A 17,408-nucleotide genomic window follows, 5' to 3' on the forward strand; every position below is an offset into this window, starting at 1 on the left:
AACACATGGTTCATGTGTATTGCATTAAAGCCAAGAAAACGTGAAACTGAGTATGTATTCTTACCTAGGGATCTGGTTAACAATTCCAGTCCCATACACCGTGTGCATTCTCTGATCGACACTGTGCTGAATAATTCACGGATAGCGTCAAATTGCATCTACAGGACCACCCGTGTCTTACACGTAAGAAGGCAGATGTAAGTTGAGTAGCTCGTAGAGTTATAGCCAGCGACTGGCAAAACAAGGGTTTGAGCTGGGGTAGCTCAGAAAACTCACACTTTCAGCCACTATGCTAGCCACCTTGTCTGATGCTCCAGTCTGACTGCTCAATGCTTGGAGAAGCAGAAAATAGCTCAACACATGGCTTGTGGCTTCTGGCAAGAGAAGGAGAGTGACATTGCAGAAGCCACACCCAAGAAGCCATATAAACAGCTTGTGCATTCAACTGTATGACACTGAGTATGATTCCTTTTTAAAAATCATGTAAGTGGTGCTGACCAAGCTTCCTGGATGCCGGGCTAGGATGTGGGCTTCAGAAAAGTAACAGGAGGCTCATTTGGAGAGAGAAGTCATCCCAGGGGGAGAAAAGGAAGGGCATGTTGTGTTCATGAGCACAGTACATCACTGTAAGGTCTGTTCTTCTGTATCAAAGCACAGAGGTCAAGAGAGCTGGCTGGGGATTGGTTGAACCGTAAACCTGGATCCCAACTAACAGGGCGGGAATGTGGCTCAGGCCTTTGAAGCAAGGTATCGGTGATTACACTGATGCTAAGTCAGAGAATTAAACTGTCAAAATCTCACTTCAGTTATGTGTTAGCCAAGTTGATGTTTAAGAAGGTCATATTCTCAGGGGTGTGGGAAGAGGGAGTGGTTGGGGATGGGGAACATGCTCATAGAAGAAAGGGAGGGGGATGGGATGGGGGGCTTAAGGCCGGGAAACTGGGAAAGGGAATAACATTTGAAATGTAAATTAAAAATATCCAATAAAACAAACGTCATTTTCTTGCACTGAGTCTCGGTGTTTACCATCTATAACCCAAAGACTGGATAGCCACAGAAACACTCCCCTGTCCCAACAGTCTAGATTTTACCCAGTGAGCATGTGCAAATTCCCAACATAATCGAAACAGCCTAAAGCCAATCCACCAGCTATGCTAATCGGAGAGGGGACCCCACTCCGGTATAAGAAGTGAGCTCAGTTTGCAACCCCATAAGAACAACAATACCAACCAACCAGAGCTCCCAGGGACTAAACCACCACCCAAAGAGTACACATGGACAGACCCATGACTCCAGCTGCATATGTCGCAGATGGCCTTGTTGGGCACCAATGGGAGGAGAAGCCCTTGGTCCTGCCAAGGCTGGACCCCTCAGTGGAGGGGAATATCAGGACAGGGAGGCAGGAAAGGGTGGGTGTGGGAGAAAGGGGATAATATTTGAAATGAATAAAAATATCCAATTAGAAAAAAGAAATAAGAAAAAAAGATTAAAGGAGCTGAGTTTTAGTCACTTCTTTCCCCTGGTTCAGGTGGTCTGGGGTCATTTGGAGGAAAAAAAAGAAAAAGAAATGGAGTGAGGAGCAGTGGCAGCCGTGCAGAGCATCAGCTCGTCTACCTCCTGCAGCCTCGAGCAGTTTTAAATCCCCTCCCCCCAAAAGCACAGTGGTGCTAGGGTCCCTTACTTCCTGTACTGGGATGCACCTACACAAGGTACAAAGGATGTACGGGGTGCAAAGAGCTTATTTCTAGGAGGGAGGAAGACACACACAGAGAAGTCACTCTCCACCCCTTCTGTATATCGAAGTCATCACACACAAGGAAAGGTGCCAATATGCTAACGACAACTCATCTTTATGTATTTCCATAAAGCGGGCGCCACTACCAGGACTGTCCCGCTTCATCTAAGGGCTAAGACAGTGCCTCTCTAACGCAAACGTTTCCTCTCTGGGATTCTCAAAGTAACTGAGGACATGCCACATTTCCAGCCCCAGGAACGCAAGTGATGTCTCCCTGTCCTATAATAACAGTAAATTGTAGCAGAAAGGCACTAAGTCAAGAGTGTTTTATAAGTATCAAAGCGGTGATATCCAAAGAACTCTTAATAGTGACCCCGAAGCCTTCAGAACTACTTACATTGCCCAGGGGATGGCAGCACATACTTGGAGGAAGTTGTAATCTTGGCCAAAATGTCCAGAAATTATAAGTGTATTGAAATTTTGATCTACTTATGTTTTAGCTCATATTTAACTCCACCCACTTCTCACTTCTACTCACACACAATGCCCGTCCTTACTCTTGCCTTTTGTCTCCATGATAGGACTATCCTCCTCCTCCTCCTCTTCCTTCACACACACATAGACACACAGACACACAGACACACAGACACAGACACAGACACACACACACACACACACACACACACACTCCTAGAGAGTAGGTGCAAAGTCAAAAGTCTAAGTCCACGCACACCGACGCCGACGCTGTCCCACAGTGTCAGCAGGCGGCAGACTTGTGGCTGTGCCTTGAGAAGGCATCAGGCTGACACACCCAATGCTGATCGCTTCCTCCATCTTCAGGTAAGTGGGCGCTGCTCACAGTTTTGTTCCAGGTGAGGGCACATATTCTTCAGAGATGACAGGGCGTGTCCTGCCATTGAAATCCCAGAGACCCACGGGCCCTTCTCCTTGCTACTTGCACAAAAGTCAAGTGTGCCTGATCAGATGACCAGCCGGTGACTGTCAGCACTGTGCCCAATGTGAGGTGGATCACACAAAGCATCTCACTTAATTCTTCCCAGAACCCTCAGCTCAAGTGGATATGTTTGAACATTTTCTTCACTTATTCACTTTACACCCTGCTCACTGCCCCTTCCCAGTCACCCCTCCCACAATCCTTCCTCCCCATACCCCTTTCCTTCTCCTCTGAGGCAGTGAAGACCTCACTGGGTATCCCTCCCCCTTACGGATATGTCAAGTCTGCGAGATTAGGCGCTTCATCTCCCACTGAGGCCAGACAAGGCACCCCAGCTAGAAAAACATATCCCACGTACAGGCAAACGCTTTTGGGATGATTCCTACTCTGGTTGTTCAGGACCCACATGAAGACCAAGCTGCACATTGGCTACATATGTCAGGGGAGGCCTAGGTCCAGCTGGAGCGTGCTCTTTGGTCGGTGGTTCAGACTCTGAGAGCCCCAAGAGTCCAGGTTAGGTGACTCAGTTGCTCTTTTGTGGACCTAGCTATACTCCTGGGCGTATACCCCAAAGATGCTCCAACATCCCACAAAGACATTTGCTCAGCTATGTTTATATCAGCGTTATTCATAATAGTCAGAAACCGGAAACAACCTAGATGCCCCTCAACTGAAGAATGGATAAAGGAAATGTAGTGCACAAAGGGGTTCCACTCAAGTATTAAAACTATTAAAAACAAAGACATCATTTTGCTTCATCAGCAAAGAATTTTGCTGGCAAATGGACAGATCTCAAGAATGTCATCCTGAGTGAGGTAACCCAGTCCCCAAAGGACTTGTATGGTATGTACTCACTTATAAATGGATATTTACCATAAAATACAGGATGCCCATGCTACACTTTGCAGACCCAAAGAAGCTAAACAAGAAGGAAGGCACAAAAGGATGCTTGAATCTCACTTAGAAGGGGGAATAAAACAGTAATGAGAGGCAGAGGCAAAGAGGGAACTGGGTGGAAAAAGGGAGGGAGAAGGGAATGGGGGTTCAGGGTCAGGTACGGGGAGAGACAGGAGAGATGCCCAGACGGCCATGAGAATGAATGGAAATCTGCAACTGACAGGGATTGGGAGGTAGAGCACATCTCCAGGACGAAACAGAGACCTGGGATAAGGGAGGCACCTAAGACTCAATGGGGGTGACCTTAGCTGTGACTCATAACATTTGGGACACAGAATCTGAAGAGGCCACCTCCTGTAGCCAAGCGAGAACCCCAGTGTAGCGACAGTGACACCTACCCATGAGACTTTTGACCCCAAAGTTATCTTGTCTACAAGAAATACAGGGATGAGGGATAGAGCAGAGACTCAAGGAATGGCCATCCAATAACTGGCCCAACGTGAGACCCATTCCATGGGCAAGCACCAATCCCTGACACTATGAATGATGCTCTGTTATGCTTGCAGGTAGGGGGTAGCACGGCTGTACTCTGAGCTGTACCCTGCCACTGACTCAGACAGACGTAGACCCCCACAGCAAACAGTGGCTGGAGCTTGGGGACGCTTATGGAAGAATAGGAGGAAGGATTGCAGGCTCCGAATCTAGTATAATCTTGAGGGTTTTTTGTTGTTTGTTTGTTTTTAGGAAGATTGCCTTTCAATAAAGTCTTTTGTTTATTTTTATTTTTTTATTATTGGATATTTTTTATTTACATTTCAAATGTTATTTCCTTTCTCGGTTTCCTGGCCATAAGTCCCCTATCCCATTCCCACCTTCGTCTATAAGGGTGTTCCCCCTTTTCAACCACCTCCCTTCCCGCCTCCCCCCACCTGACATTCTCCTATACTGTGGGGTCCAGCTTTGGCAGGACCAAGGGCTTCTCCTATTGGCATCCAACAAGGCCACCCTCTACTACATATGCAGCTGGAGCCATATGTCTGTCCATGTGTACTCTTTAGATAGGTAGATTAGTCCTTGGGAGCTCTGGTTGGTTGGTATTGTTGTTCTTATGCGGTTGCAAGCCCCTTCAGCTCCTTCAATCCTTTCTTTAATTCCTCTAACGGGACCCCATTCTCAGTTCAATGGTTCACCTCTACATTTGAAATGCTCTGACTGTGCCTCTCAAGAAACAGCTATATCTGGCTCCTGTCAGCATGCACTTCTTGGCTTCATCAATATTATCTAGTTTTGGTCTCTCTCTCTCTCTCTCTCTCTCTCTCTTCTCTCTCTCTCTCTCTCTCTCTCTCTCTCTCTCTGTGTGTGTGTATCATATTATATATGATATCTGTATTTCTAGGTGGGGCAGGCTCTGAATGACCATTCATTCAGTCTCTGCCCCAAACTTTGCCTCCATATCCCCTCCTATGAATATTTTTGTTCCCCCTTTTAAGAAGGAGTGAAGCATCTGCACTTTGGTCATCCTTCTTCTTGAGCTTTATGTGGTCTGAGTTCTTATACTAGATATTTCTGTTAAAATGAGGGCCTTAAATAGACAAGTTTGCAATTAAGCACTTAATCCACTAGAGGGCATTATTGTCTCGCGTGAAAAAGGACAGTTCAGTTTTGTGTACAAAATCAGTTTGCAAAGAGAACAAAGCAGGATCCGCTTCAACACCTGCAATATCATCCTAAGTAAAATATAATTCTGGAGTAAAGTTTTTCAACTCAAAGCTTGGCGTGGACACTCAATTCCTGCTCATATGTAGTTTCAGAACCATGAGTCTTAAAAGGCTAGTTTGCCAGAAATGGAGTCACGATTTTAGAGAGGAGAAAAATGAATAGATTTAGCCCTTTGGCCCAGTGACTGCCCTAGCCTGCCTTTTTGATTAATTTGTAAAATCATATTTCCAATGAGGAAAACATCTGTCTTATGGCTGACCTGACTTCAGTTGGGAAGGGTACAAGTTCGAAAGGGCATTTCAATTCTATTGCAGGATTAGCACAGCTTGTCTCCCCAGCTCAGGAATATCGGGATCTGGCGCTGGGGAGATGGCTTAGCGGGTAAGAGCCTTTGCTATGCAAGCCTGAGGACCTGAGTTTGAATCCCTAGAACCAAAGAAACACCAGTGTGGTCATAAGTGTGTGGTCCCATAAGCAGACCATGGGGGTGCTAGTTGCAGAACCTACCTGCAAAATAGTTTCAGGTTCAGTGAGAGACTCTGTCTCGAGAGTAAGGGAGAGAGTAACGGGGCACGCATGGGCTATCCTCCTCTGGCCTCAGCATGGGCACCTGAACACCCCCCACCACACACACACACACACACACACACACACACACACACACACACACACACACACATTCATACACGTAACACACGCAGGCACACAATACTGATACTGGAAACATCTGCTTGAAATGCCATCAGAAGAGATTTGTCCATTTAGAGTCTATCCCAGACCTGTACTTATGGGTAGACAGAGCCCAGTAGTTTCCACAAAAGCCGCCTCTGCAGGAAGCTTTGGGATACACAAGAGAAACAACGCAGTCCCCAAGGAACTCCTCCCCCCTGTTCAGATGAATGAACCAAGACCATGACGGAACCCAACAAACAAACCCTTGAAGTTTATCTCCGGATTTCTCTTCAGGCCCAGCCCAGCAGCCATTGAGGACTTGCTGGCCATACTCCATCTTCTCCCCAGCGGCTAGGCTTCCCAGGGTGGTGTCTGCAGGCCGCACTGAGCACTCAAGCAGTCTGAATGTTTTGCTTCCCACTCTCTGCGGGCTCTGCAGGCTGTGCAGACAGCTGGAATGCTGTTGGGGTATTCTTTAATTCCACTGGAAGACAGCAATTCGAGCTCCTGGTATGGAGCTGGCCCTCGGTGCGTTCTTTCTGAGAGTCGGGCTCAGTGGAGCATCCTTGTAACCAGAGTTCTGGGACAAAAGCTCTGGCTTTGGCAGAGCTACAAGCTACACTCAGCCAGTGACTCTGATTCCTCTACAGAGGACAGATAGGAGCTTCAGGTCTAAATAGAGGAAGAACTGGACTAGTGTTTGGGAATATGCATAGGCAAGCCGTCCTGGAGGAGGTGACATCACACCCACGGCTACTTCAGCTTGTCCTGTAAGGTGGGGACCTATAATCACTGTCTTCACACAACAGGGCCAATCAGGTTCTCATAAGAGGGTCTTCTATACAGTGTAGCCACTCCTTCATCTGGGGGTGGGGGTGGTGCGTGGGGTACCTTGTGGGCAGCTTTTCACTTTTTGTCATTTTCAGATAGGGTCTCACAGCACAATCTGGCCTCAGAATCTCTGCACTTCTTTGCCAAGATTGACTGTAGGGATGATTCTGACAGACAAAGTGGTTTTCAGGGGTTTGCGTCTTAGTTACTTTTCTTTTTTTTCTTTTTTAAAGACTTATTTATTTATTTCATGTATGTGACTTCAGACACACCAGAAGAAGGCATCGGATCCCATTACAGATGGTTGTGAGCCACCACGTGGTTGCTGGGAATTGAACTCAGGACCTCTGGAAGAGCAGTCAGAACTCTTAACCACTGAGCCATCTCTCCAGCCCCTTAGTTACTTTTCTATTGCTGTGCTAAAACATCATGACTTAGGAAGTTTATAAAAGAAAGGATTTAATTGGGAATGCCATGGACATTTGTAACCTCAAAGCCTAGCCCAGTGACATACCTCCTGTAACAAGGCCACACCTCCTAATGCTTCTCAAACAGTTCCAACTGGGTCCAAGCAGTCACCTCTAAGAGCCTATGGGGGGCTACCCTCATCCAACCTACCACAGTCTATTTCAACCTCAGGCTACTTTGTTCTCAGTGGAGTGTAGAAGCCAACTGAAGGGACAATGGAGGACACATGCCTGCTATCCCATGATTTATGAGACCCACCAGGGCTACCGCATTTGACCCTGTGCACTCAGAAAAAAAACGAAAGAAAAAAGTCAATTTGTTCAACATCTGCCACTTAACTACCACATCGCCACATCTCTTTTCCTGGCCACCTTTACCTGGAAGCTGGTGGGTTGCAGATCTCTTTTCTGGCTTTTGCTAATTCCTCTGAAAAGTAGATTTTAAAAGTTATTATGTGTGTGTATGTATGTGTTTATGTGCACGTGTGTGTGTGTGTGTGTGTGTGTGTGTATAGGCTAGAGGATACCATTAGGTGTCATCTGCAGGAGTGCCATTCTAGTCTACCAATATGCTGAAGTGGTTGGCTGGTGAGCCCCAAGGACCTTCTTATCTCTGTCTCCCCTGGATTACAAGCTTACACTACCAGAATTTCCATGTGGGTTGGTTCTGGGTTTCGTACTCAGGCCCTTAGGCTTACAACCAGTTTTTCTTGCCCATAAAGAATTCTAGAAAAGGACTTCACTGTATTTTATTTCTAGTCATGAAATACAAAACATTTTTTTCCTCAGAGTTTTCTGGATCCTAGCTGCTCTAAGCCTTGTGTAGCAGCCTTGACATCCACTCACAGATTCATCACATCTGCAGAACTGCAAGCCCTGCTTCTGTATTAACGTTCGTTCCCTAGGTGCTTCAAGGCCAGGGATCACAACCCCCCCCACCCAGGACAAGAAATTCCACCATCAAATTCCCTTTTTATCCTTGTCTCCCCAGATCGCTCTCATGCTGCCTTCATTTGCATTTAGTCTTATAAGTGGGCTCATTGATGGATCTTACTTTGCACAGATGAAAATGTACACAGGGATAAGCTCTGTGAGTGGGTCTACAGGCTGTGCTTTGAGCTGTCGCTCCACATACCATTTTATCCCCTGAGCCTGAGAATGCATGGCTATAGTCAGAACTCTTTCCATTATCAACACTGCTGACTCTCCTATCTACATGCACACACACACACACACACACACACACACACACACACACACACACACGCACGCACACGCGTATCAGATAGAAGTGGTCCCTGGCGATCTCCATACACTCTACACAGTATACTTTTATGAGACTCCAAGGCAAAACTCTCGACATTCATCTTTGCTATAGAAGGAAATCCAGGCTGGCTTGGTAACACACACCTGTCATTCTACCACTTAGGAGACAGCCACAAAAATAAAGATCAAGTTTGAGGCTAGCGAAGGCTGCCAAGTTTGACCCTGTGGCCTCAGAGAAAAAAGAAAAATGTCAATTTGCTCAACGCAATACTTTTAAAAAGTTAAGAAAGCAGAAAAGAAACAGTCCATCGTATGAAGCAATCATTTCATCCAGTCTTAGCATTTTATACTCACTGACTAGGCAGCTGGGGACAACCCCAACAGAGACCAGTGGCCCAGCCCCTGGAACCTGGCCCGGGTATGAGCTGGGAAAGCACCCCCAGTAGGCACCATCTTCCTCCCCCTCCAGGCCCAGCACGTTGGCATGGTGATGTCTGCGACAGTCTTCACTTGATTCATCTCTTCCCGTTCCTTCTATTATCACTGTGTGAGATCTCGCCCCAGTAGGACAGAGAAATCCTGAGGGTAAGATCTGATGTCATGAAGGGAACAGACAAGTCTTTGTTGAGCCCTTCAAGGGTCCAGGCTAGCCGGGCTCAGGCTGCACAGGGAAGGGAATCTGCTGGACCAGTTCAGGAGCCTAGTGCTTGCAGTTAAATGCCTCCTGCTGGGATCCTGCTCCCCATCCCCCACCCCCCCCACCCCTGGGTTACAAGCTATGTCCTCCTCCTCCTCCAGAGAAGAGGGATTACAGCCAGAGCTCCAAATAGAAATGATTGTCCCAAAAAAAACTGAAAAAAAAAAACTGAAAAAAAAATCTCTCCACAGAATAGTTTCCCTTCCTGGATGATCTTTCCCACTCGCAATGGCACCCTAGGCCTGCTTCACCCTCAGCCCATCCCCTCCACCCACCACTCCCTCTCAGCCTACTGATTTTGTCCTGGCCCTCAAGCTCCACCCCTCCTCTGAGAACTTCCTTGCTCAAGAATGCTCCTGCCTCTGGTGGCCTAACACCCTCCCTGGATGATGTCCCAGGCTGCTGATACCTGACAGGGCTGCCCATCATCGCCGTCGCTGTTCATTTCTGTGCGTTCATTCCCTAGGACTTCAATATTCTATACACAGGAGCTGCCGGATGGGCAGGCATTCAAAAGCTGAATGGCTCTGCAGCCCAGAAGCCTACTACAGGCTTTAGATCAAAACCCAAAGACCAAGCACGAGCTGAGCCCTTCCTGTAATCCGGACTCTGCTGTGAGCATTTGCATGAATTAACCCATTCAGGGATGGGAGCCTTCATGTATATGCGTGTGTGGCTGTTTTCTGATTTTATCTCTGTCTATGCTCAGCCTTCAAGAGCTTGGAAAACATACCTGTAAGTGCCCCTCGAAATGCCACCTTATATCTGAATTATGTAATGGCTGCTATTTGAACCAATCCCATCCGTCCCCTAAGGTGTACACCATTTGTAATATGGGAATCCTGGGAAGTAGGTGTAAATGACTCTGCTAACATCATCAAGTTTCCAGGCTGTCTGCAAATACAGACAGATGGCAGACTGTGAAGCCTTTGCTTCCTTGAGCTGGAATGCTCAACAGGGGCTCCGGTGGGAGGCAGTGATGGTCAAGCCAGAGTCCTTTGCTGAAATACAGGTTGGGGCCACTCTGTGTGGCATCTGCCGGCTTGCACCCACTCCCAACCCCAGAACGTTTTCCGACATTACAAGTTAGCTAATATCTCCATCTGGGGCCAGGGGGTTGGCATCTTAAATGGCTCAAAAGACAGACTGTCAGCCTCAGGGCTTACCAAACACCCTTGATAAGCTTCTACTAGCTCCTAACTCAGAGGAGGAGAGACAAACATAGAGCCTCAGTGTGTCCAGGTGCTCAGCTGAATGGGGACTGAAGGTGAACTGCAGGCTCCCCTTGGCAGTATCCCCTTCACCCCTTCAGTTTCTCTACTTCCTGTGTCCTGTAATACTGAGAAGTGCCACAAGGGGGCAGAACTGTTGGAGGGAACCTTTGTAGCTGGGTCATCCAGAAAGGGTTACTTGAGGTGCGCTATCTGGGGTGGATTTGGGGGGTTAAAGGAGTATATAGCAGGTTTATCAGGAGAATCCTGTGAGAACTTGCCTAAGTAATGTGAGGGTTATGGTTAGTGGGGGTTGGGGGGCTCTCCCTAGGACTTCATAGAAACACCCGAGGAGAATGCTGGCCCCTCCTTTCTCCCTATCAGTCTTTCTTCCTAGCATCCTCACAAATCCTTTTGTCAAAGGAAGACCTCACTCCTCATGAAGAAGTGGGAAAGAGAAAGGTTGGCCTGAATTCTCTCGAGAGGAGAGAATTCACAAAGCCATCGGCAACCTCAGCCCATCCGGGTAACTTGGATGCCAAGAAGCAAGAGTCAGGTATGCCCTTGCTGTAGGGAGAGAAGCAAGTCTTAAAGAAACGCCATCAGAACACAACACAAGGCAGCCTTCGGAGCCTCACAGCTGAGCTGCTGGGGGCCATGAGAACCGAAGCCTGGCTGGGCTCAGCATGGCTCCGCAAGAAAAGCAGGCTGCATGGACGGCATCCGGGGCTCCATCCAGCCTCGTACGGTAGTGAGTTTCCTGTCCCTGGGGGCCGTGGGCAGACCCCTGCACGGCAAGATGGTACATCCAGAGTTTTCCAGATCCGAGTCTCTGCCATCGCTCTCTGCAGTTCTCCATCTGAGAGCATCAGGTATGACATGACCAAGGACACGAAAAGACCTCATCTGACCAGAAGCTATTTACAGAAAGGGTGACATTCTGTGGAAGAGGGGGCATGACTCCAGGGTTTGGATGTTGACTTCCTAAGAGCTGTAGACCTCGGGTGAGCTATGTCACCAGTCAGACCTTCAGTTTCTTTGGGACCTATCCTACTGCTCTCTCTTAATGTAAAAATAGCACTCAGTGTACTGACCTTGGCGCATCTAAAGAAGCATGGAGGTGTCAAGGTTAATTCTCACCCACCTACTCGTCTTCCTGCCAGCAACGGCAATGGAAAGTTGATTTAACCGGGCTCTGTGCTAGGTTCTCGGATACATTTAATACAATGCATGTAAACACACATATACACCCATATACAGCATGTATATAGAATGTACATGCACACACCTATCTCTTATATACATGTATATAGACATACTTGTCTCTTTGTCTGTCTCCTTTATCTCTGTCTCTCTATCTCTCTGTCTCTCTCTGTCTCCTAGAGAAAGAGAGAAGGGTTGGTTTGCACACTCACAAGGCAGCCGCAGATCCCTCTCTGGGATGCTGCATTTTACCACTAGGGAACTATAGTGCAACCTGGAAAACAGAGATGGCCACTATTGCTGCTGCTGCTGGTTCTGATATTTCCTCCTCTCCCGTCCCACTCTCCCTCCTTCTCCTCTTCTTCTCCTCTCCCCCTCTCCTCCTCCTCCTTGTCCTCTCCTCCTCCTCCTCTCCTCCTCCTCCTCCTCTCCTCCTCCTTGTCCTCTCTTCCTCCTCCTCCTCTCCTCCTCCTCGTCCTCTCCTCCTCCTCTTTCTCCTCCTCCTCCTCCTCCTCCTCTTCTTCCTCCTCCTTCCCCTCCCAATCCACTTTCCCCTTCTTTTCTTGGTGCCTCTTATCTCATTATGCTCATAGATTCCTCCATGGGGTCAGAGAGGAGATCAAGGCAAATTAGTCAATTTGCTGCTTGTTAGTCACTGTTGGAACAGGTGGGAGGATGAGGAGGCAGCTCCTAATGGATTTTTAAAAAGCGAGTTGAGGCATGATCTTCGCATGACAAGTTCTCTCCACTCTTATCACGGAGACTTGAACGTTGGTCCCTATTTATAGACTGTTTCTGTACCAGGCGTACTTCTCGCCCAACTCCCAACTCCTACTCATTCTTCAATGCCCAGCTCCTATGGACCCTACAGAGACCTTCTCCGATGTCTGTGGAAAGAGACAGCATGCTCCTCAGCCCGCCCATACCACTCTGGCCATGTCAGGGTTCCTATCTACGAGCTGCTCCTGACTATTGGCTCCCTTGTCTCTGTCAAATAATTGCAAACTTCTTTAATATGTCCAGTTGTTGGTATTCACAGGCCAAACTCAGTGCATGCCTGAAATAAAAGCACATAATGTACTTAGTCTTTCTTTCTTTCTTTCTTTCTTTCTTTCTTTCTTTCTTTCTTTCTTTCTTTCTCTTTCTTTCTTTCTTTCTTTCCTTTCCTTTTCTTTCCTTTTTTTTTTAAACGAATAGCTTATAAAGAGAAACTTCTATTTTGGTGTCAGTGGATAGAGGGTTAAGAGACAGATAATCATGCATTTATTTTCCAACTGAAGAAAAATATAAAGGACTCGAATTCTATCATCTCTGCCTCTATAAGAATAGTAGGAATGTTAGCCAGGCAGTCTGCCTATTAGAAAGAAGGCTTCAGCTCCATCTGTCTCTCACAGCAACCGGTGCACTAACACAGTACTCCAATCCTATCAGACCATGTAATATACGTATGTGACTGTGTGTGTTTATGTGTATTTGGTTACACATATATTTCTGTGTGTGCACTGTGTGTATGTAGATTCATGTGTTTGGGTACACATATATTTGTGTGTGTATGTGTGCAGATACATGTGTATGTGTGTGTAGTGTGTGTGTGTTCATGTGTATTTGGATGCACATATTTGTGTGTGTGTATACATGGGGGAGATGTTTTGGTAGAGCATTTTGTGTGTGTGTGAGTGTGTGTGTCTGTGTGTCTGTGTGTCTGTCTGTGTGTGTGTGTGTGTGTGTGTGTGTGTGTGTGTAGGATACACGGTTCTACTAGTCAAGAACTGATCACCTAGTTTTCTGTTTTTACTTTTCAGAGACAGGATTTACACATCTTCGAACACACCAAGGAGGCTAGGCTTCCTGGCCAGCAAGCCCTGTGGACCATCTGTCTGTGATCCATCAGTGTTGGGATTCTAAGAGTGGGTCACCACATCTGGATCTGTTTCACATGGATTCTGGATCTCAAACTCAGGTCCTCGTATATGCATGACCAGCACCTTGGCAACCGGGTCATATCTCCCCAGCCATGGCAATCAGGTTTTGTTTAATCTGTCAAGAGCACTACACCATCCACAGGTAAGTTCAAACTACCTGGCCTGGCCTAAAAGACCCTATTCTGACAGCTGTGCTCTGTAGAGGGTTCTTAAATTCCAGCTGCAGCCACTAGGAAAGCAGAGTCCACACCAGAGCCAGGGCTATTGCTCCCGTTGCTCCAGGTCCTAGAGATTCACCACATCTTACCAAGAAGATGCTTTTTACCTGTAGATTTCTGGACTAGGTCTGAGAAGATCCCCCCCACACACACACACATACTGGGAGCTTCTCCACTTTGGCCTTTGGTTGCACTGAGTCTAAGTCGGTGCCTTTCCTTGGCTTCCCCAACACCTTTTTGGCCTTACTGCTGGTAACTATGCGTTGCATACTACAGGGCCCGATAAGCCCATAAACAAGTCTGGCATGGGCGCAGACTGTAATCAGCAGTCTGAATGTAGGTGCTGACTGAGAAGAACATCGGAGCATTTATGGAATGAACGGATCTCCCCTTGGCCTGAAGGCAAGTCCTGGCAAAAGCCTGCTATGTAAATGGGCCCCAGAAGCACTGGTAGAAATGATCTTTGGGTGGTTCTGGGAGGAAAAAAAACCCCAATATTAGCAAATTGGTTTTACTGTGATCCAATTAGGGTATTTATTCACTACCATCTAACCTAGTGAAGAACTTCTCCACAGAGCTGTGGAGGAGCACCAGGAAGACTCCTAAGGCCAGGGCCAAGACTCATTCATCTCCAGTCTTAGGAGTCAGAGCCCAGAAAAAGGCTTGATGAATGGATGACTAATACTCCATGAGGTGAGAGCACTTATCTTTGTGTCTATTTAGGGATGAGGCTTTGACGTGTACTGGGGACGAGAGAGGAATGGCAAAGGCAGTGCTAGCTAGGACATAAACACTGCAGTCCTGACAGTGTCCTGCAAGGATCCTCATTAGCTGCCCACACTTTCCTGCCTTCCCCTCCTTCCACTCTGCCTGCATTCCTCCACTAGCTACTTTTAGCTACAGAAAGGCCAAGCACAATTCCCCTGAAGCCTTTGTCTCAGCAATTCCTTCTCACCTCACTGTCCCTCATTTTCTGACGCAGCTGGGATAACTCTTTATCAGGAAGGAGTCTCTGGCCCAACCTGTTGGAGGACAGCCTGACCCCTCTGCCTCAGCTTTATTAAGCTATTTTTGTCTGCTCTACCCACCCCAGCCCTTGTGTTGAATGCATTCTCTGTAGTACTTGTACACATGCTAATCATTCCTGATCCCTGGCCTTACTCAGATACCAGTTCCCTGCAAACAGGAACTTTGTTTCCTTCTGCACTTTTGGCCTTAGCGCCAAGAGACACCTACCACGTGCCGCATAACACATGCGCTACAAATATTTGCTGAATGAATGGATGGCTGGGGGGAGGGTGTGTGGCAAATGCCCCTAAACAGTTAACAGCCACGGAAGAACTTCTGGAGGACACTGGAGTTGGAACTGAACTTTCTGGCCGAGTCCCAAATGAGAACACCTGCCCCAAATCACATGTCACATGATCCTACCTCTGGACCATAGGCGTATCCTGATTGGAAGGGAAGAGATTTCTGGAGGGGAGAAGGTTTATAATTGGTAGGTCAGGGAACCAAGGGTATGGTCAAGGGGTTGGGAGGGGGGTGGGTCTTGAAATTGCATATGGCGGTGCACACAGAGAGCTTTACAAATGGTTAGGCTGGTGAGGATGCCCTGGCCCAAGCCAAAGAGAAGCCTTGGAACACAAAGCCTGATGACAGGCTCTCCTTCTTTAACTGCTGGGGACTGACTGATCTTGGGGACAGCGTCGTCTGCCCACAGATTATAGGCACACAGTTCACAGAACCCATTATGGGGCTAGAGCTGTGATTAAGTAGCTGTGCAGGAGTTGGGTGGAGAAAGGGTCTAACCTTTGCTGTGGTTCACTGGAAACTATGTCAATGGATTACGTCCTTCAGTCCTCACTGGCAGCTCCGGACACAACCACTGACTCCTTACTACAGGTAGAGACACAGGCTGGGCCACTGAGTCAGTACACAGAGCTGAGTACGCCAGGCTCATTCTAATTCACAGCTTACAGCACTGTTCTCGCTCTTTGGGATGGTACCACAACTCAGGGGGCACTATGGAGGTAAAAGACAAGAGGAGGAAAGGAAGGCAGGGAGGCCGAGGATAGGCTATTCATCACAGAAACAAGAAACAAGTATGGAGTTGAAGATTCTGGTACCTGACCATGGGGTCACCTTGGTGGTCACCTGACTCAGCTCTGGCCTGTCTTATGCTCATGAACTTTTTCTAATTTAGCTTTCAAGGAATCCGAGGACTGTTTCTGTGAAAAAGAGCTTCAGCACAGAGGGTGCAGACAGGTAATGCCTTTCAGTGTAATAATGTTGCCTTCAGCCTCCCTAGTCTTATCATGTCTTCCTGAGAAAGGTGTGCTAATAAGTTAAGAGTCCAGAAAGCTTAAACCCATATAGATCTTTAGTCAAATGGGAAGGCTTGTCAGCCCATATTGTATGCAAATTCAGTGGAGAAATTCAAATAGACTATGTACTACTCACAGGAAGACAAAAACTGTCCAAAATGGGTGGGGCTAAGTAAGGGACAGGGACATAGGCGAAACACATATGTAATCAGGAAAAGGGCAATGAGAATTGGCACACACGCTACAGACTGTGTATTACAAGTGCCCTTGGGTGACATCTCCATGAAGTGCATTTCTCCCTAAGACTGTTGCAAATAGGATGCAAACCAGGTCTCTCATAGGACATCAAAAAATCTCACCTCTGGAAGCTGCCTATCAAAGAACTTTTGCTGGCCTAAATCTGCTTAGCCAAGAAAGACAGAAAGGGCTTCAACTGTGCTTCATCTTAAATGGGTGATACAAGGGGAAGTAACTAAAACTTCAACTAATATACTCCCTCCCTGTGTGTCATGTTAATCTCCTGCTTCATGCCCAAATACTCCAGACACCATTGAGCATACAACTAAAAACGCCCAGAGGCTTCAGACCACTTCCTAATCACAGCTTCCTTGGAGTACATGTCAATTCTTGCTTACGTCCCTTTTCATTTGGTTTTTCTTGAGACACAGCGGTAGGAGCCACAGCTTCTAATCAAAAATGACAAACAGAACTTTGTACTTCCGAGTGTCGCACAAACGTGCCCATTACACACTTCCCACTGAAATGCTAGTTACCATGCCCAGCCATCCTCAAGCACAGCAGTTCATTACCTGGAAATATCTCCAGTGGTTGTGTGTCACCAATCCAGACTGAAGAGGCAAACCAGCAGAGCAGCTATGAGGCCACAGGAAGGAGCTCTCCAAATCAAGTCTGTGGTCCCGGCGGGTCTGGTGTCTGTGCTTATGGGAGTGGTACTGTAGAAAGGGAATCGAAGTTGTGTTACGATGACAGGCAGTTTCCAGGCATTTTCCCATCACAATGCAGTTTTTAAGCCAAGCACAGAAAATCTCAGAATCAGGAATGAGTGATGTTAAAAGACACCCACGAGATAAACTTGCCCAATTCATTCATTCTGTAGTTGGGGGCAACTAAGGTTCAAAGATGAAAACGGCATCTTTCATAAACTTGGGAGTCGGATCCAGATTGGAGATTCTGACTCTCTGGTAACTGGAACTTTAAAATATGCAGCCTAGTGGTCAGGCTGACTGAAGAGTGGCGGCTGGCTCTGAATGGGAAGGCTTTTACTGTGTAT

At 47.2% G+C, this 17,408-nt stretch overlaps 1 protein-coding gene across 1 annotated transcript in view; it reads right to left on the reverse strand.

The window, feature by feature from the left end:
• Cyria (CYFIP related Rac1 interactor A) overlaps nt 1-17,091 on the reverse strand; it is a 67,182-nt gene extending 50,091 nt beyond the window's left edge. Inside the window, exon 1 of the mRNA XM_032907483.1 lies at nt 16,927-17,091. The gene's annotated coding sequence lies outside the window, so the exon portion shown is untranslated. The remainder of the gene's footprint in view (nt 1-16,926) is intronic.
• Nucleotides 17,092-17,408: the final 317 nt, after the last annotated feature.

The sequence above is a fragment of the Rattus rattus genome, chromosome 7 (assembly GCF_011064425.1).
Source record: "Rattus rattus isolate New Zealand chromosome 7, Rrattus_CSIRO_v1, whole genome shotgun sequence".
In the NCBI taxonomy this organism is placed as follows: domain Eukaryota; kingdom Metazoa; phylum Chordata; class Mammalia; order Rodentia; family Muridae; genus Rattus; species Rattus rattus.